This window comes from Manduca sexta, chromosome 11 (assembly GCF_014839805.1).
Source record: "Manduca sexta isolate Smith_Timp_Sample1 chromosome 11, JHU_Msex_v1.0, whole genome shotgun sequence".
Lineage (NCBI taxonomy): Eukaryota > Metazoa > Arthropoda > Insecta > Lepidoptera > Sphingidae > Manduca > Manduca sexta.
Window position 1 is genome coordinate 9,000,545 of NC_051125.1, and position 23,052 is coordinate 9,023,596.

Sequence of the window (23,052 nt, forward strand, 5' to 3'; positions counted from 1 at the left end):
TTAGAAAAATCAGAGGTGTGTGCCCTTGGGATTAGAACCAGCGGACATTCGTCTCGGCAGTCCGTTCCGGCGCCCATATTAAGGTCATTTATAAATATTTAATTACAAATATTCGGTTCATTAACCAAACAATTTCCGCATGTTAGACACCCAAGCCTTTGCCTAGCATCATGTACTACAAAGAGGAAAGTTAATTTTAAAACAACAGCGCTACGCCACTAGCGCTGGCACCGACGCTGGAGCGCCTGGCTATTGACTGGCTCACGGCTAATTAGTGGCGGTAATCAAAGGCTCGCGTGAAAACGGCCCCGAGCAGCTCCCCTACAAACGCGCCCGCCCGTTATAAATAATAAACAAAAGCATCGCTGACACGAAACATGACGCTTTACAACAGAAACAAAGCCATATCCGTTCTGTATGCGCATGTGCCGCGATGAAATTAGAAAAATAAATAGATGATTATTCGGTGGAACGATAAACAGATTGGTCATTATAGATAAAACTGTGTGAAAGTTCATTAATATAAAACTGCATATTTTTTTATAGCGACGTAGCTTTTCTAATTTTACGCATGATTCCGATATCAACAAATTGCTACCATGTTATTGTCGTTAGAGAGGAATAAGGTAAACCAAATGTTAATTTAAGCTCACTAAATATGTTACTATGTTGCCCAACACCCACTAACATTAAGAAGTTAACAAAATACTAATAACTCATTCACACCGGAAATACGCATAATGAAGAAATCCGCAATGCACTAAAATATATATTCATATCCACTTACTCAACACTATGTTGCTTTGCCAACTATCGTGTTTCCGACTAAAAGAACCAGAGCAGAATGCAGGCAAATGCATAGAATGCATTCTTTCTCGTTGATACAGTGGTTTTATTGTGCGGAAACAAACAACGCGGTGACAAAGTCTGTTGTTTCAACTAAACTCGCATCCAGTATCCGCAATTCGTCTGAGTTTGTGTCACATTGAAACATAAATAGCGTGATATATTAGCTCATAATGCGGACGGTTCAACCCGCAACTTCACCCACCACCCACTAACTTTGGTAGGTGAATCGATTCGCATGTCAGTCACAGGCCGGAGATTGGACATGGCGTATTTTGCTAGTCATCTCTCTCTACGAAAGTGGAATCTTATTTTTAGATGTTGACTATAGTATAAAGACTGGTCGAAATGGGGCCAGCATGCCAACGTATCTCGTATGGTTACCGCGTTAATGGAAGCTAATAAATGGTGTGTCTAGTTTTACTTACTCCCAAATTTGAGGAATTGAAATTTAGTCATAAGCACTTTTATTGTTTGGAGCAATAGGCCTTTGAGTTTTTATATCGCATTAAGGTAACCCAATTGTCTTAATAAAACCGAAAAGACAAGTGATATCAAATCAATATTACTAAAATATAACTACTATATAACAGAAAGTTTCTAATTAATAGTTGACAACAATTAAAAATGCTAAGAACGATTCATAGAAACTGTATATTGACAAGTTTAGAGATCGAGCCAAGATACGTGGATTGAAATAAGCTGATGATGATTCATCAAATCACGACTCAGTTGACGGATCAATTGCTTGATTGATCGATGGATAGATGTCAAGAACTCAAGACTGGAATTTCATTCTAAGAACACCATAACTTTCCACCGTAGAAAACTGGAACGAATCTACCGATCAATACTCTGCCAAATAATGACGCGATTGTTATTATATACATGTATCATCAACAAAAATAACCTCGTCTTAACGTTATCTGTATTGCAGCATCACCTAGTGAGATAATCAATGAACGGCGCGCGTGGGAGTCGCCACTGAACTTCGTAGAGTAGGATGCGGTTAATTTGTTGCCAACCAACGAACTAGCACGGGAACTATATCATGTGCAAGCCTCGGCGTTTAAACTATACCTATGATTGTTTTGATGTAGAATAGTTGCCCTATTTTAATATTATTTAATAATGACGTGGGACTCCTGACTACCATCTTTCTGATTTATGAATCTAACCTTAATTATAGGTCCTATTAACCAACAGATTGAGTTTTACCAGATTCATCAATTAAAGGTAATCCCGCCACCCTTTAAAATGTGACGTTTGTCTGTACGTAGAACAGAGAGCTCATTATAAGCGAAAAAAAATTATAGCGGCAATTTGAAGTGGTTATTAAACAGTGCATTTGAGAGTAATAACTTTTAAAAGTAACGTCTAACGACAGGTGCATACATTCTTCCTATCGAACACATTTATAGGTACCTATTTAATTGCTTAAAAGTCAGATCTTTTATAGGCCGTCATTAAACCCAGTAGTTGCCCAATTTTATTATATAGCAATCACTTGCTCAATGCAAGTACGAGGGTCTTTGTTGAAAGTTGGCTCTTTGTTAAACCCGAATAATTGTAAACCTACTTACCTTTAACTCTACTGCCCTCACAAAAGTGTTAAAGAAATTCACTCCGTACTATTTAGAGTCTGGAAAAGTCTTCCATTAAATGCTTGGCGATTTTTTTCTCTTGTTCTCATCTCTGCCACAACTCAACACTACGTTTGCACTTTCGACAAGTACCCTTGAACCGCAGCCTTTTCGCTTTTCCACCAGCTCTCTAAACCTTAAAGCGCCGTAAAAGGCTGTAATATTCTGTTCACTTTATAATAAGCAAAATATTATACAATATTGCGTGGCCATCGAAAAAGGCTTCTTGGAAAACCATACAAGCACGTAATTCTATATCTTCTGTGGCAACCTATCGGATGTACAAATTAAATTCGTGGAATATTACACCGTATAACACACGTGTCTCTTTGATGTTCTTTAAACTCGTGTGTAATCGATGAAATGTTGATAAATCCAATATATTACTTTTGTTTTATGTCGTACTCCGTGATGCAAGTAGAGGAACAAAAAAAATCCCTAAAAATGCATAAGCTGGAAACCATTGCTCTGGATCCGATTCTGATGGAACCTTCAGTTATGGGGCAGTCAATTAGACATCTTTAGTTCTCTTTACCCGCATCACAAACAAGTTTAAGAATGCAATTCTATGCGAGTGTAGAATATTTTCTCATTTTAGTTGTTTGATTGCAAAAATCCTCAGAAGCCTAAGAAACAATAATTGTAGAACATAGAACGCAACGTTTGACTTTCGCGCTGTAGATATTTCCAACCGGCTTTCGCCTTAGAATGACATACCATAAAAATCAAGAAATATTACCACCATAATCCCTATAATTTCTCCAAACGATAATCAAACTTGATTTTCTAAAGTAGAATCCCATCTAGGATATCTATTACAGGTTATGTAGCCTTCAACGTTTCCTGCAGAAACCAGTTAATCCAGGTTGTCTTCGTTTTATCTCTACGTAGTATGCAAGAAATTTAATCGCGTAGATAAGAACTTGCATCTGTTTTACTCATTTTATGTTAAGCCAATGGTTTCAACTTCCTTTGCGGTCGACAGCTATGAATTCGGTGACAACGGTGACAAGAATAAATTAACGAAGTTGTGTGCACTTATGTGACTACAATTTGTTCTACTAAAGTCCTTTACTGTTACGAAACATTGATTATGTGCTAATTAAACTTAAAATTACAACGATGACGAACATTTGCTATCAATATGTTTATCGATTATGTATAGCCTGATGTCAAATTGGTAAGATCGACATCACGTCGCATGACCAATATCGCTAGCCCATTGTTCTAAATAATTTTGGCCACCACAAACACAACGCCATGCATAACGAATATTTACTGCGTTCAGAACGTGCCCATAAAGTCGGTGCTACGGGGCACAAGAACTTGTACGTGATTTCACTAGCCTTAACTCAGGTGATTTATCAATATACCTGTTTTACTTAGAATCAATTACGTCACGTAACGTGAGAAAGTTTTATAGGAAGAAAACAAAATACACGAAAATACGTTTACTGCTGACAGATGTTTAAAAACAGATGCGATGTGTTATTTATGTGCCAGTCACTTTTAGTCAATATATTTTCGGGGAAAAGTTTATTATTGCATTCAATAATTATATCTTAAAATGTAATAATAAGTTGTGGTAATGCTTTCAAATAAATACTACAAGAACTTACTGTAGCTCCTAATCCTCCTACAATTTCCAGGTATCTAACACAAACTTCCCAAATTGTCATAAAGTGTGCCCACAGTGAGGCGTCAAAAACACATCCGCCCAAGTCCTTCAGGTCAATTTACCGTAGTACACAATCATGGGCAGTAATGGTATGACATAAGCGTGGGTGACGTCACCGGGCGTCGGCTGCTGGCGCGAAGGCCGGCACGGCGTTGTTCGCGCGCGACCGACCGGTTTTATGGCAACACATGAACTGCACGTTACATCGAATCACGCGATACTTCTGCAGGATCCTTGCGCTCTTACATGCAACCGTGCAACAGATTATTTGCAATTTGAAGAAAAAGTCAAGAAGATCCAGTTTTGGCTTCTGTTTGCATCGTTCTCGCAGAAAGCACAGAATTGTATCCCTTTAACTAGACTTATAGAATTTCAAAAACTGTGTATGGAAAACTAACAATAACTTTCTCTAACAGCTGTTAATGATGATTTGTACAAGACTACGATTACCACCCGAGCATCTAAAGATTTAGCCCACCTGTTCTTGTTCCAATATCGAATCCTTTTCCTGTCGCAATCATTAATAATTATTTGACGTCACGTTTAATTTCTTAATCTGACAGTGGCATATTGATCTCGTGGGAATTGACGTACACTTCATACACATCGTCCCTTTTTTCATTTCACATGCGACACACTCGCCCACAAGCAAGAAGTTCGCCTCGGCCGCAGCGATGATGTTATCGTCTATTTAGGTCAATATAACTCACAATGAACATAAAAATTATAAACTCGGCTCGCAGCGGTCTTACTCGGCCATTGTTTACCACAAGGCTTGAGATGGCGTTTAAATGGTGTGAAATTACCAACTCCACTTCAAAAAATTTCAAACAATGTTACTTCTTTCTAGTTTAATGTAAACAATGGTGCATTATTTTAATAAATTAATAGTTTTACACTAGCTAAACAAAAAAAAATCTATTTAAGTGATGTTACTTCATCAGAAGATGCAAACTACGGCGCTGTGAATATTCTAAAAAAATTCACCTTATAATGTTTTTTTTTACTTCTAGCACAGCATAGTGGCTTTACTGCTCTTGATATGAAGTTATTAATCTAATTACTTATTAGGATAGTTGTTTCATACTAGAACTATCATATATAATCTATATTAGTTGCACTACCGTTTTTTAGATATAAGCCCACTACGTTTTTTTATACGTGCTCGCCAATGTGACCCTCCTCCCCCTGATAGTAAGTGGAGTGGGCTCTAATAGAATGTCAACTGGCGAGTAATGATTACCTTCGGCAGTCGACACAATTATGCCGAAACGAATATATACAGACTGATCCCGGAACGCGACACTTACGTGGGCCACTATGCCGGGTTTTAACACCTTGTGTACGGTGGTCGCTATCCAAGTGGATATAAAATATATCCTACTATCGGCAAATTTGTCGGGACGAGATCGCAAAGTGTTAAAACGGTCCATTGTGCAATATGTATCGTGTTTTATTTTTTTTTAATTTGGTATTTATCCTTTTGTAAATCATATGTGTGCAATGAAAAGTTTTCGTATGATATGAGTATAGATAACATGTCTTATATGTAAACATCATAAACGTCATTCCCCGGACTCAAACAAAATTTCTATTGAGATAGACGTGCAAAATATTGCTCACTACGTAACTTTGTGTTTGATAGGTATATAATTATTAAACAAAGTGTACCATTAAAATTACGCTAACGTAACTACTTGGAGAGCTATAAGCGGAAATATGTTCACGTACACATCGCTTCCAGCTAAACTAAAAGCAGATTTTTACTACTGGAAAAATTGTTTGATTTGTTGCCAAAACATGTGGCGTTATTTATTGAAGGTAATATTTTTTGGTTAGGTACTGTGAGGAATTTTATGGATATATCTTGTACAGGTTTCTTAAAGTAGAATTCCAACAATTACCGAAATGAAGCAATAGTAATGTAATATCTATCTAAAACAGTGTCTTCTCTAATATAGAGAACCTCATAACTAAATTTGTATGTTTGTATATGGTTTTCTTCTCAAATCCGGCCATATCCTTAACGTATTTATATTTATCCTTAAAACATCGCGTCTTGTGAGATATATGGACCTCCTTTTGCGCATTTTCACAGACCCTGTACAAAGTTTAGACTGCTAGCGTGATTAAATAACTATAAGAGGTTTTAACCTTAAGGATTTTTTATTGATGTGTCCATTTTTATTAATATAAAATCATACCACGACAATAAAGATTATTACATTACAACTGAATACCAAGAAGGATCCATAACAAAAAGGTAAGGAAACACTGTCCCAGATTCAATCAGATTGCTAATCCCTTCACTACAAAGCCTTGCAGTTGGTTATCAGAGCGTGTAGTCACCTGGATGAAGTCGACCAAAAGGTAACACGATTACTCTACTGCGTTGACAACGCGACTGCAGAGGCATTGTATTGCTGTTAACATTAAAATATGTCCTATAAATATTTACTAGTTTAAAGATAAATTTATAATTGGCTAATTGAACATTATTTAGATCTTCATAATTTTTGTAAGACATTTAATAAAAGGTTTAAACAACAACTCAGTGCACTCAGATTTCAGTAACAATGTCACATTGAAATAAATACGGTCACTTCATAAATACATCCTTTAAGATAAAAAGAGTTTTAAGATAAAAAAAAGTCCACTCACCGCTTCCAACTCATGATCAAAAAAAGTTCCTCCAAAACGAAACTCATTAGTTAATCGACTCTTCCGGGAGGTGATTAGTTTCGGGGTATTTTTAAAACTTTTCTATATTATCAAGAAAAGTAAAAAGTTGCATAAACTGCTGATACTTCTTCACGACACTTTTTATTATAAAACAAATTACAATGGGGTGAATAGAATAAACTCTTATCTACACTAAACGGTGAACGTTTTGCCAGCGCAAGTAGGTAGATTTCTGTGTCAGACATGATAAATGGCTCACTTATCGCAAATCACATTGATATTGAATTATTTATTTTGATAATATGCCGGTTGATTTGTGATATTATTTACCTCAATGTAAAGTAGGATGTTTCGTTTAGTACAGAAACTACAGTGTTACATCAAAATCCATGTTATATCCGTGCTAGGCAAAATGTCAAAATTTAAGTTCCAAAAAAATTCCACTAACCAGAGATGTTAGGCCCCTCGTCCGTTGCGCCGCCAGAATTATGTCGGTCTCTTAATAAACACACATCAACTGCCCCTAGAGGATGCCTAGTCGGAAGACTACTACAGTAAAGTCTTCGCCATATATCGGATAGTCGCCATTCAGTCAGGAACACAATGTATACCCACCGGCATTCAATATACACAATCAATTTGAAACAAAGCGACCTAACGTACAGGGCATCCTATACGAAGAATGGGACCTCATCCATTATTCCATTCTCCGCACTGGCTGGTTCTAGATTAAATGTAAATAGAAAAGCAACAACACGATCCGAACAGAAGGCAATCTGATCCGACCGCTAGGCGGAACCAATCAATATTAATTTAACAAATGGGTGCTCCACGAACATCGCCATTCGTTAATCATTCGAATATCCTATTACTGCCAGTATTACCTAACTCGGTAAATGTCACTGTTATTCGTTATAGTTCAAATTGTTATTTTGCAAATGCATTTGCGTTTATATTTACGTGATTTCTATAGATGTAGCTAATGATTTTTGGCACATTAATTATATAAATTAATTATTTATTGCTGGCCTGTTGAAAGAGATGACGTGTTATTCTAGTAAGAAGATAATATCAGTATTGAAAAGGGATCATGTTTGATTACAAAGTTTTTGCCAATTCAAATCGTCGATCCCTGTTAATATGCTTTTAAATTAAGTAATGAGTATGGAACTCGTTGGAACACACTAGGAAGCCCTTCCTATCTAAAGATTTACTATCGTGATTACGTACTCATGACTATCAACTAATTACTTAGAAGACTTTGAATGAGCCTTTAGAAACATAGTTTTCAATTACGTTAAAAATATAATATATCAAATCTAACGGTATGTTCGCAATACACGAAGACCTCCCACGTGACTGCGTACCTCTGACCGTCTGATCCACACATAGCAGGTGAAATATCTGACCTCATCGTCGCATCAAATTTACTTTTAAATAACACTATAATGTGCTTTTATTTTTAATGATTACTTATAGAACATCCAAAACTATGCAATACAGAAATATTTTATAGCAAGACTGCACTAATGAAATAGACTGCAATTTATATGGTTAATAATATTTAATTACTTTTAAAGGAATTTGAATGCTTTTAATTATTAAATAAATAAGTTCTTGAGGCGACTGTTGTACATTTATTATACGTAATCATGTTTATGCCGTTTTCTTTTTCATATTTGCAGTGCAGTGCGAAGAACTGCTAAAGTAATAAAGAAAACAACGTATTTCAATTCTTAATTAATCATATAACATACTATCTAAAATCAACCAAAAATTTACCAGCACTAACATTACACCAAAACCCGTTACAGCCACATAGCATACACACTTCAAACATCTGCTTCATATCGGCGATATTAAAAACGTGCATTCAACATACTGCGCGCCACATTTCCTTCGATTATTCAAAGCGCTTTTATACGCGTTTCATAACAAAAATAAAACAAGCACCACTTATTGTGAGTTGCGTCATTGCGTAGACGCATCGGTTCTTAGAAAAGAAAATAGGTGAAGACACTTCACTACTCGCTCGTGTTAATAACTAACCCATGAATTATTCACAAGCCATGAGTCCACAATGAAATTCTTTGTGGCGAATGCACGATCGCACTTTCCATAATATCAATACTCCAATGTGGGTGAAAGCAGAGATATCTTGCCCGCGTTCCGATTTGTAAACAGTGCTCAGTTCGGCTGAGATAGGAACGGTGCCAAAAATAAATTTGTCGTCATCGTGAAAAGCGATTTAATCGTCTGTGGATGACACGGTAACTGCGATAGCGTCAGCGAATAGAAGAAAAATACGAAGGATTGAAGGATTTCCTCACTAAATAGCTGTTGAAACGCCTCAAACTTTGATCAATACAGCGGAGGCCTAATATAATCTTCGTACGGCAAATTTGACAGTCCTGGCCAATATATTTTGTACAAAAATCCTCCTAATAATACCATTAAATGGAAGTAGGACGTCGAAAGGTGCGCCAAAGATGATTTGCATAAATTTTTGATACTCTTTCGACAAATTAGTATAGGAGAATTTTTGGATAACCACTATTAGAAATTATAGATTCTTTTTAAATTTTAGATTATTAACCTTGTAATCAAGATAATTTTATCTAAATAACAATTTACTAACGAACCGAATTGGCTCAATGCGGTATTTAAAATACAATATACTGTACTCTCCTCGGTAACTTTTTATTTTCAAATTCTAGACCAGCATGATTCTAATTAGATAATGGAATAAAACTACTCGACCGCAGAATAAAGTTCGTGTTAAAAAGATAAAAATCATTGTGATGTGGGTCAGCCGATGCAACTCTGAGAGGGAAGTCGAAGGTTGCCAGTTATGAACGAGCCATTATCTCCGTTAAACGAAGCCCAAATGGCACGTTGGTGTATAATGTACAGCTCATCGTTTACATTTGGCTTTGACCTCGATGCTGCGCCTTACGTCAACGATGCAAGGGCCGGGTTAAGCAAATATTCTTTTATGTAAACCACGTGGCATAATAAAAATGGCTTTAGAATATGGACCTTTGCACGTGTTTTCTAGAGCATGTCACCCGAGACTTGAAGGTTTTAGGTTAGCACTTAAGGTTTCGCTGAAGCCGGTTGACCAATATTTAACCAAAAACATGTATTACGCAAAGTCCAGTATTTATGCATTATTTACTTATTTAACGGTGTGAAATAAACAGCTTTATATAATTATAAAAGTTATAAAAGTGACATTTACAACGATACTGCTCGCGTGCTTAACAAAATTAACTTTATACGTATAATGAATAATTAATTTCATAATGTGCTTAACATCAGTGTTGTAAATTAAATTGTGAATTTTGACATATTTCCAGCTAAAATAAACTTACATAAGTGGCCTACGTTCGAACAACAACTTTATGAAACATAATAAAAATATCTCAAACCCACAAGAAACACAATAAAAAAATCTCTATACAAAATTAACACTATTATTCATATTGCAGGTGTATGCAATATGGTATTTAATAAAAAAAAACTTAGAAATACCAAGATTACGTTATTATGCATAGAAGCAACATGAGTGAGTGATCTTTGAATCGCATTCGATTTTCAGGTCACATAATTCTTCGTACGAGCAGGTCGATTTGAAAAATGCTGTTTGCCCCGATACTATTTGTACCTGATATAGCGTGGACACGGCCCCTGTCACATCAGGAAACGGAAATACAATTGGCGAAATGTGGGAACAGCCGTAACCATACGCCCAATCCTTTGGGGACACAGCTATGACGTCAGGTCATGTTATGCTCTTCATCCGAAATTACTAATAGTAATTGTTTTTATAGCAATTCATAGATTATACAAAGTAACGTAACCGGCATTCCTTTATAAATTATAACTATTCATTACTAGGTTTTGCTCGCGGCTTCGCCCGCTTGAAGAAGTTTTTCGAAGTAAAAGTCCCGCTATATATTTTCCCGGCCTATAACCTTCCTAAGGTCTTTTACTATCTACCAAATTTCATAAAAATCCGTTCAGTAGATTTTGAGAAAAACGATAACATACAGACAGACAGCTTTTGGGGACTTTGTTTTGTAATATGTATAGATTATAATTTGTTTTTTTCCGTCAATCACGGGCTAGATTGGTGTACTAAGGCCCTTTATCACTATTTTTTGTCTTTTCGTGACCCCACTCTCCTTCTTCATTAACAAAATTTAGATGCGAATGACGCACCGTTATTCTTTAACCATTTTATTCCGCTGACTGACATCATAATTAATGCAGTCGGCGACTCTTGAAGGAGCAAGTACGTTTGAGCGTCATCAGTAGATACTTTTTATCTTTAGGAGATAATGAAGTTAGCTGTTAAATATTTTCCTTTTAAGAACACTTCCCTCTTCAACGTGGCTGTTATCACTATATTGTGTGGTCGTTATCATAATATTTTACAAAAATTTACCCATAATTTAGTTACCACGATATATTTGATAGTTTTTTAAATTAAGTTATAAATGGATGTTTTCTAATAGCGATTAAAATCTTGAAAACCAATGTTTACTAACAAATACCGATGACTTTAAAGACAATCACATCTACGCTCGCTCAGTTAAAACTGTGATCGTAAAACCCTTTGATGCATAAATCCGAAGTGTTCGAAGATAAGGAGGGAGAATTTTGATCCATTCTTACATAAGAAGAGAAATATTATTTCCCTCATTTCATGTATACCTACATATGCCGTAATTATGGGTTGAAAGTGCAAAAGCCATTGAAGAAAATACGTTTGTGTACCTAATAATTCCTACTTTGTTTTTAACACGCATATTGAAAAAAGTACACTCACAACAATCATCGTACGTGTCGGTTACCCGCATGATAATAAAAGTTGTAAGCACATTGAGTCATGGCAAACCGCACGAATATTGATGACAAACAATGACGCTGTGTTGCGTATTTCAGTTCGTGTAGTCGTAATTCAAAAGTCACAATTAATTCATACAATCCAACAATAACAGTACATTCAATCAAATTACAAGATCAAACCAAAGTTAGCCGTAAATAGAATAAGCAGAAATATCAATGATATAAAAGACAATTCAGAATCGCCGAAAATAGATTGTTAAGCGATACAATACTATTTATAGATGTTGTAATCCGTAGAAGTTTATTCAACATGAATGATAACAACGTTTAGGTCTATAGAAATTGGCAAAGCACACGCTTTGTCTACACGTGTGGAGCTTGTGTGTGTACAGAGTACAGAGAGCGGTTGTTACGTGAGTCGCCGAGTGCAAGACATGGACTGGATTCGAGTTCGTCGACCTCGATACAGTGGGACTCAGGACTCCACAGCCGGAATATTAAATGTAGAAAAGCTCGCCCGTATAAATCTCGATGACGTCCATAGTTTATGCGCGAGCTGACATTTAATGTTAGCGGGGTTTTTGCATGTAAAATTGAAACAAGCGTCTAGAATATACTTGAATAATGTTTTTTCTTTAGAAATGAGATGTATTTTACGGTCATGGCTATTAAATATTGATATTGTTATTTGGTGTGTAATTATGATCTTATCAATTACATTCAGAACATTCTGACCCAGAATAATCTATAACTATACCTCAGATGTAGTTATATTAATCTGGCATAATAATATATTCCCAGCTGTTCCCAAAATAATAATATAAAAAACAAATTAAAAACAAACATTGGTGCCTACAGCTATCTCACAAAACAAACTCAAATAAAAAGAAAGCAAACGTCTAGTATAACAACAGAGCAGTCAAACATTCCCTGCAGCATTCGATAATCAGAAAGTCAGTACTGCGTACCCCTTTTGTTAGCGCAATTAACGTCTGCGCCTTTCGACCGTGAAAGGGCCAACGGACATAAAAATTCGGTTAACAATTAGAAACGCTCGAGCCGAAAAGAGAAATGTTTGTTTATATACTGCAAATAGTAAGAATATCATTTGAACTTTACTGACAGACTTATAATCCGCCCAAGTATGAAAGTTGTTTCGTTTCCTTTATCTCGTTAAGCATTTCACTACGTTAATACTTGTATGAATAGCGTCTTTAGTAGTACGCGAAATCAACCAGTAGAACGAACTCATTGAAAATACGTATAGCAATTGTAATTAGTAATTACAAGAATCGTGACTAACAACTTCAAGATAAATATACTATAAAAATGTCTTAAAATAAAAATACGGTTAGGAAATTGAGTTTGGATATTTAAATGGCTTTTGTTCATAGATTACGTAACGCTTGACCTAATAATGACGAAATTGTTTACTTCCCTCTTTAAAGTATATTGTGGCTATTAATAGCTGATGTTAGAAATAAAATTTATGGTACCAATGAAATCTTTCTCTCTTATAATGACTTGCTATATTATATCGAATAAAAACTCAAACTCGAATAGATGTCACAACAAAAAAGTCAAACAGCTACAAGATACAAAATTGAAGTTCATTGTTAGACGTCCGAACACCTATGTCCAGTGTTTCACGGCACGATTCCACACTAGTGGCCATAACTCTAAATATAGCTTTCTATAAAAAGTAACGTCGAATACCAAGAAAACTGAATAGCATTAGATTTGTTCGGGAAGCTTTTCGAAAGTTCATTTAACTGTTGAATATGTCGGTCATTTTGTGCGCTGTATAATTAATGGTGTGGTTTATATTGCATTGTGTCATCAGTTTAATGACTTACATTGCTGTCACGTCCAAGGTCTCATTAGCTCATTACTCATTACGCTTCTCGCAATCACGATGCTTACCTGTAAACAATAGAACATAATGTAAATCAATATATTTATTTATACTTTTACGTACTTCCATAACAATCTATATTTTACAATGCATTCTATCCCCAAATACCCTTTGCTACGAAACATCAATCCTTTTTTTTTCAGACTATCACATGTTCTGGCTTTAAAAATAAACATAAAACCTCCAAATTTAAATTAAGATGAATACAGTGTCAAGCAATGTTAACAAACACAAAATTATATGTTTATAAGACAACGCAAACTTCTTATCAGAATTCATAATAACTTCGGTGTTACTGCAATAAACGAAAAATCTGCCGCAGTACGTAACGTGGTTTGGCAGCAATGTACTAAACTTCATTTGTATCAGTATCTTGTCGCAGGTTAAACGAAAGGTCAAGAGGAAGATAACCAAATAGCCAAAATTACGAATGTCAATTGATCGAAACGGCTTCATATTGGGAAGCTACATCTTCGTCGACTTTAATGTTACGTAATCAATAGAAGATATAAGGTCATTACGATTAGGTATTCAGAATTTCTTTTATATCGATATCGAAAATACGAATTAACGCGGATAAGAACCGATAAACAGCTTCATACAACTTGTTTCTTATCACAATAAAATTATAAATGAAGTTACAAAACGAATTTACAAGTGTGACAAACATGATTCGGACATCTTGAACGTTCTTCGTTCAATTTAGACACTACACCCACAGGTTAGTAGAAATATTGACAAATAGAGGTAATTCCACGGATGCAAAAGTTAGTTTAAAATGTATACTAGTGGTCACTGAATGTTAACAAGTCAACGGTGACCTCATCTATTATTTTTTGTCATTAGCAGATGTCGGCACGGGCGTAACTTATTATCATGACATGCCCGAATAGCTGACTCATTTCAAACGAGAGTACCTGCAGAAAATACTATCTGTGTTTCGTGTTAACGTTAACCAGACGGGCGTGGCAATTTCAGCCTAGGAATTACCACTCATCATTCTACTTCATAGTGTAGCAATGCGTAAAACTAGCTGGTTCAGGTTTACTGACATCAATAAATTTTGGAAATCTATGAAGTCTGACGTAAACTAGTTTATAGATGAAATATAATCTAATTTTATAACTTATAACAATTAACGATATTAAATCGAATATTGGCAGTACTGATAGCCAGTATAAGGGCACAGTGGATGCACCACGAATAAAAATGACATCATATAACGACGCAATGCAATTTAATGCTCTTGAATGATATCATACTAGATGTTGAACATAATATTAGCACTTGTTTTAATCTATACGACCTTGAGACTCGCGAAATCCATCAAAGCCTACATGCATTGGATGCATACCGTTTCATTGATTAGATGTTCCAGTTTCAGCAAAAGTATTTTTGTCTTATGCTGTACTCGTTAAACTAAATTCATAACATTAAAAATAATCCAGACGTCCAAACAGAACACATCAGTATCTGGAAAAAACCCTCAAAACACACAATCCTGACGTTATCCAGTGTTTGACAGTTGATCAGTACGTCTGCGCGAGTGACCTCCATGACAGCAGGGGGCGGGGCGCTGCCGGCTCTGCAAATAGCGACGGATTTCAACGCAACGCCAGTTTAGTCTGGATAATCTTCACCATGTCTAGCTGGATTTTCATCAGTAGGTACACAGGTCACGAGGTTACCAACTCGCTCAATGGCGTTAGTCATCTAATTGCTGTATTCGTTTACTTTGATAAGTGTTACGACAAGCCGAGTATTACTACAGATGGTTTTTACTTTTTATGTTCTGAATTCATTCAAGAAACTAGAGACATTGTTCATTAATAAATAAAGGCAACCCTAAACGAATGCTCCATGTAAAGTAAACGATGGATGAGAAAACATTTTCAAAGGAAAATTTAAGCATAAAATCAATTTCATAATTTGAAGAACAAAGTCCTGTGTTGAAAAATACTGAAAATATTTCAACGAGTTTGCCAGGCTACGTAAAAAACTGACTAACGAGAAAAATAATTTATAAAATGTTAACGCCAGTAATTAGCGGCTTGTACACTCCCACCAGTTTTAAAATCGTTAATTTAAAACCGTTTTGTATCTAGCGTCAGATTGTCGGCCATCTGACGTCAGCAATTATATGGTCAAACCGTACTATTGATCCCATACACTACAGTCTACACTGACATTAAACACCGGAAACCTGTTTCTCGACTGGGAAGTCGGTCACGAATATATCCAAAAAAACACATACCAACTGCCGACTGGAACTATCTCATCTCCGCCGTCAGAAAACTAACAAATTCACTTCACAGTTTATACAGGATAAATATTAAGAGTTGAACACACGAAAGCACGGAATTGGAATATACGGCGCGGAGCAAAATCGCGTCGCGACAGTCGACACCGACCCGACAGAATGAGCCGCGAGCCGGAATATCGATCGAACTCCTGGCGCCGGCGAGCCGCATATCCCTAGTGCACGCACACCCCGCCCCGCCGGGCTTCCACCCCTGCGTGAGAAACCCTTATTGCCGGATTATATATTTTTTTAATCTGAATATATCATAATTGAAAATAAAGCTGTTATTGTTTTTATGTTCTATGTACGATGTTATATTATCAGATATAAATTACAATTTTAAATTAAGTGAATTAATGGAAAAGAAGGGATCGTTACCACTTAATATTGCATATAATTTACAAACGTCGTTAATAAAATATTAATTTGGTAGACTAACTAGTTATTAATTACTTGAAATGAAGATACAAACAGGTACACATAAACTCATAATTATTATTTATTCTATCTAATAGGCTACTTGAAAGGAATCTAGGCACGGCTAAAAAACGGGGACAACTCAATAAGCCATCCCACTCCCACTTAGGCTGGGTCCGACCTTGCGGGAGCGTCGACGGAAAACCCATTACCCCTGGCTGTGGAGGCTAGAATATTACGTCAAAACGTTACAGGGAAAATAATGTTATCACCAGACTCAGCACGATTTATAAAAATTGCCCTTCTCTGTAACAAAATTTCGGAAATTTCGTTCAGAAACTTATAATGAACTGTGTTGATAGAGACCTAATTGGCTTGCAGTACGAATTAGATATTTCGCTTTCTTAATTAAATAATGACATTTAGGTATGTTAAATATTTTTAATGAATGTTGTATTCACAATAAATATCTGTAGAAGTTAATCAACTATTTTTTTCATTCAAAGATACAATACACGAAAATTAACAGTTGGATTGGTGACATACGTTTTCTGCTTAATTCTATTACAATTATGATCTATCACACCTTGTCTGATCTATTATTTGTGCAAATAAAGCGCGGCTCTATGATTTTGTCAGCAAAATCCATGTCGCCAATTACTTGGACATAGTAGAGCAATTTTTATACAATGTTATGTTCTAAAATATTACTGTTTATTTTAGACAATAGGGAGGATATATGATCCCTACATGAGTGAGTGAGTACTCATATATATCCTTGACTGGAGTGAATGAATAGAAATTAAATTAGAACAAATTAGTACAGGGTCGTAAAATGATGTTGGTAAGTTGGTATTATATAAGATTATGAACTGTTTCATATTCTCTGTTTGGCTAAATTAACTACATATACCACTAGCACACTATTTATAATAACTTTAACCAATACCAATTGCATCATCCTTGGATATTAATCATTTCATTGGGAATTGAACATGTAAAAAATATATAAAATCTTTTAAATGATGCCAACTTGTACTCATTGCTGTTATCCAAGATGCCATACAAGGAAGAACTGATTTAACTTAGCAAACAGCATCCAAGGACTACTGCAGTTTATTCATTAATTTACTGTGTGTGTACATATAAGATAACTTATATTTTATTTAAGCTAACTATTATATGTGATAAATATAATTAGTTATATCAGACTTAAGACATTCTTGAATGTGATGAATGTCATTAATAATCCTTTTTTACATGCATAAATGTGTGAAACAATATATGCAACTAGAGTTAATGTGTGCCGTTGCCATTACAAAACTTTTTTTTTTATTTTTTTATATAGACATTTCCTACACTGTGTTGTATTATTTGTAAGAAGTTCAATAGGCATGCACAAACCAGTACATTACTTTTTATGTAATCTTATTTCTTATCCTACTAATATTATAAAGTTTATTTCGATGACATAATATTATAATGTTTGTTACATGTTTATGCAGAAAAAGCAGAACAGATTTAGATCAAATTTTACATTCATATCTATCCATATACTTTTGTAATGAAAAAGGTTTTTCAATTGGGTGAAGCTGCAAGCAACTAATATAATATTATAATACCATAATTTGGTGAGACTGCAATAATTTATAAGAGTTTGTGTGCAACTATAAAAACATGTTGGTGCTCGCATCAAGAAGCAAAATGGAAGATAAAAGATAAAAATGCTTATGGAAGTAGCTTTTTCTGTAATTTACAAGCAAGTAATGGCTAAGGCTCAAAAAAAATGTACCTCACCTATAATTTTCATGAGCCAAACTACATCGTAAGAAAAATGTAAGTTCGAAAGTTAACAAAATTAAAATAAATATTCCTATGTTGGCTACTGTTCATATTTCAATGTTAAGCTATTTAATAGTTTGATATTATTAAATGTAATCGAAAATTATCTGGTATAATAAAATAGCTTACTTCTTGTTTCATACGAAAATAAAATATGTCCACCCCTAGTCAAATATATATTTTTTTATAATGTCTTGAATTATATACTTATATTGAGCTCTCGTATACATGTTAAAAGCATGCAAATAAAGCTATAATCAGTTTTGTAGATATATTAAAATAAGCAAAAGCTGAATGAATAACGACTTCAAAACAAAATGTTCCCATTTTATTTCATGTGGGTTACAAATGATTTGTTACGAAGTAGTTTTTTTTGTTAAAGTAGTAGCAACATATGATGCTATTTTTATAATGACGACTTTACTACTTTCAAAATAATATATCAGTTTCCTGTCTAACATCTTAGTTTTTGTAAAAACGGGAATTCTTTGGTGCACGTTATTTTTCGTCCTTTGTTTTTAGCGACTTTTCAGAAGCAATTTTGCATGGTAAGTAGCTAAAATTGTTTATAAAGTAAAAACTAATAAGAGGGATATGTATATTGTGATATAGTGTAGTTTATCACTTATTTACATTGCATTTAATTATTTTACGGGTATTTTAGGTTCTGTTATTCACGTGCGTTACGTGTGTTACGTAACTGTGTGACATAATACACATGAAAGGTATTAATTAAGCTTTGTTTACATTGGAAATATTATCATAATGGCGACCACATATCAAAACTTTGACGATTGAAGTTAGTCATTCCATGTTTTGTAAAATAAAATATTATCTAAATATTTCCTTTTTTTTGGATGCCACTAACACCTGCCGAAAGACAAAAGCTCTATCGGGAAAGGCTAAATTATTATTATAATTATATAATATTAATAATTTTGAATAGGACATAATAATATTTTTCTTGAGTTAAATAAACAAATTGGTGCATATAGTATTTGATTGAAAATAAAGTACTCTTTTTTGGTGTGCACTAATCTTAACAATATTTCCAGTGTGTTGCCTATTTTCTATGTGTTATCGTGTGTTACAATTCCCGTGTGTTATGGTACATTTTTTGTGAGCCTTAGTCTAATACCTTAGTCTCAACAGTTGGCACTCATACTGGTGCAGTAAATTTATAAGGAATACTTCAATATTATTAGAAATATATTTTGATGCTTGAAAGGCAATCATATCTAAGCAACTATCAGTAAATTTTTGAATAGAGCACTTTAAAGTTTCGATTTTAATGAAAATTCATAACAATTAAACTTTCTATTTTATAAATATATAGTCTAATGATATTAATATTGTCCCAGACCTAAAAAACCTAGCTCAAATGACGCAGAAATATATGGTGATTCTAAATATTTATATAATTAGTTTTCAGTATATTTGTTGCTTAGATATGATTGACTTTCAAGTGTCGATTTAAAGTATTATGATAAAATGTTTATGTCATTTCACAAATATTTTAATATATAATATAACACTTTATTACTTATACTAAATGCCACTTTTTTTCATTAGAATTATTGGTCTATTTTATAACTACTAATGTCACAGAAATGTATAAGCTGACCAAATACAAAAATACTCTATTCTATACTCCCAAATAAATGGTAATTCAAATAAATTTCACTAGAAACTTGTAAAACAGGCCTCACAAAAATGTCAACATTCTAATAAGATTACCTATTAGCAGATTTCAAAATCAATCAAATCAGATATTACAGAATTCATAATGTACCTATAAATAAGTCAATCTTTTAAATCAATTACATAATAACCAACTTATAACAGAAAATAAACTTGACTCATCTGATGAATATTAAATTAAGTTCATTATAATTCACCAGTTATTAGTTTATGAATATTACATATTTTGTATTAATATATTTCTCCTTGTGAGGATTACAAGAGTGTTCCAATATTGTTATGGAATATGGGCCTATGGCCTAGCTTATGTATATTGATGAATATTTTGAATTAGAACAATGAAATTTCATTAATAAGTTTACTAGGTAAAATCTCTATTAACAAATCAACTTCCACTTATGAACCGGTGTATTGTAAAGTAATGAAATAATGTGAAATAAACTTAAAATGTCAAAATGTGCATACCTAGTAATTTTTCAGGGAGGGTAGTGGGGGATGGGTTCTAGACTCAAAGAATAAAATCTCTTCTGTGTATATTAATAATTTTAAAAATTATAATAGTAGTAGTCCGCCCCAAAAGCATGCAGGTGAACACAACACAATTCTAGGGTGGATATAGACCCAACCTCAACTATATACGCATATTCATCAAATCATCTGTTTATGTGCAAATTGACAAATTCACTTAATATTGGAAGGACATATAATCTCTGACCTACTTGCTGATAAACAAATTGTTCTTACTTATTATTATATTATTGTAGGCCATCTGCAGTAATTTGAATACAATGCGATGTTAATCAGATTGCTTACTTACAAATTCTATTTATATAGAATTAATAATGTAAGTCTGGAATGTGCATTCATACACAGATTATGATTTAAGTATGATTAATTAATAAACATGAATAATGGCATCAATATTTTTTGTTAAATCTGATTATCTTCAGTGTTTAATTAATTCTTATTTTAATATGTAATTTTAATGTACTTTAATGTCCATCACCTTTACATATTAGCAGCGTAGATGGGCTAATGAACATATGGTTCCGAGTGTTTAGCAAATATCAAAAATAACTCACAGTGCCTGTTATCCAGTCAAGGTATATAGATTAACAGCCATTACCAACAAACTATCCTCATTGCATTTTTCAATTCAATAAATGGAACAATTAGGATACAGATTTTTTAACAAATTAATTATTTACATTGGTTTATTCTAATGATCAGATCCATGAATAAGATTATGTTAGGTTATTAAAACAGACATAAATTATGAAACTAGCTATGTATGTTACTTCTGGGTATTTTTATCGTGTAAACAATATTATTACTTTTTGCAGACATCACGCTTTTCAATCTGAACATGTTAATTTACAAGGCCAGTACATTTTATAAAACACAATATTGTGTAATATAATTTATAGATTGTGTCAATATCACATAATTTTTCAGAACATATTTCAATTTTGTATATTAAAAAGGTGTTTTGTTTAAGTCTATAATTTAAACAAGACTAAAAAAATTATTTTTTGATATATTATAAATAAAATATATTCTATTATGCAAGCAAAAAATGCACCATAATATGAAATTACTTTTACCAAATAATAAAGGGCATGTTTCTTAAATGGTCTGAAGTAAACTTGAAGTCTTGAACTTTTCTTCTAAAAAGTGAAACATCCTATTTGATTGATATTAATTATTTTTTCACAAACATTCTGAAGGCACAGATAAAAAGAAATGATCCGTGGATGTAATTGCAGGCTCAAATAAGGATTATTTTAAAGTGTGATAATGAGCAAAGATAAAAATATTGCTAAAATAATCATAAATTTTAATATTTCAACACAGACTACTGTGCCATTGTTGTATCATTACAACAGTAAACTAGAAAAAATATGTTGCAGATAAATAAAATTCTCTCTAAGCGAGTATCCATACTTAGATATATATATATTTAATAGAAATAGTCTGCTTCATACAGTACTGACATGCCACCTGTGCTTTTTCCATGACTTTAATTTAATTGACACTAAGAAATTATTATTGGTCCTGAATTAGCCTTTATATGTGGAAGGTCAAAAGTGACAATACAATGCAAAAATACTTAACAGGGTAATTATAAATAAGATATGATATAGAAAGGTGCATTCACATAGACTTAAATCAAAGAAAGATAATATTGATTATCTCCTTGACCTAGAAATTATATCCATATATGTACAATGTTTTTGGTACTCAATAACCACCTACCCACTGGACTCTGGACGCGGCGTCTGGAAGACGCCCAAAAAGAAAAGTAGTTTGTCTACTTCAAGAAACATTGGACTATTCCGCTAAGTGCCTAGCTAATTAAGCCAATTGTGAGCAATGATACGTAAGCCGTTACGAAATAATACGCTTACAGAACCCACTAATATTATGAAATAATATGTAAAGATAACGGTGACGGCATCATCAACAGTGAAAGAAGGTGCAATGACAAAAAAGCGATAGAGCAAAGGGCAATGTTGACCGAATTCGTCCAAAAATTAACGGTCGCGGGAAAAAAAAATCTTTACCAATTTTAATTAATTGTACATACCTTTCAATAAAAGTCCAATTAATGCTATTTCAGCACAGTCAAACACATAAACTCGTCGGCACACACAAATTTTCACACTTAGGATACGGGGTCTGCGGTCAATAGTAAAAAATTCGATACCGCGACACTGACACTCTGTAAACAATCTTTTAACATAACCCGTGCACTATTATTGTCGCGGAACTTATAAATAATCGCTACTCATACAAAATTAGTTGAAGTATCATCCGTGAATACGAGTACGAACACGGCATCGAGCGAAGCGAAAGACCGACCGCAAAAGCATCCACCTTCGTTCCGCCCTTGTCAAAGATTAGATTAATTTAAGAAAGTATACTTATCGCCGCTTGGTCGAGGTAGGTAAATAGTCGAGAATAATAAAATAATTTAATTTATGTGGTAATTGGACAAGATAATTTAGTTAATTACAATTTTATTGATTTCTAGTTTTACTATTTTCCTTAATTTCATAATGGATTTGTCGTGTCGATGCAAAATCCAATCCAGTCCATTTTATTATGTTTGGCTGTACCATTTATACGACAATGTAAAATCAAAATGTAATGTTATTCTTGCATCAGTTTT

At 33.9% G+C, this 23,052-nt stretch overlaps 1 protein-coding gene across 12 annotated transcripts in view; it reads right to left on the reverse strand.

Moving 5' to 3' along the window:
- The window catches only part of LOC115452540 (spectrin beta chain), a 60,811-nt gene extending 38,035 nt beyond the window's left edge, over positions 1 to 22,776 (reverse strand). For 9 of the 12 annotated variants that reach the window (XM_030181202.2, XM_030181185.2, XM_037437476.1 and 6 more), the window contains exon 1: positions 22,468 to 22,776. The gene's annotated coding sequence lies outside the window, so the exon portion shown is untranslated. Of the gene's footprint in view, positions 1 to 4,108; positions 4,357 to 6,828; positions 7,050 to 15,872; positions 16,055 to 22,467 lie in introns of those variants that run through there. The other 3 variants (XM_037437472.1, XM_037437471.1, XM_037437470.1) reach the window with 3 other exon arrangements.
- Positions 22,777 to 23,052: the final 276 nt, after the last annotated feature.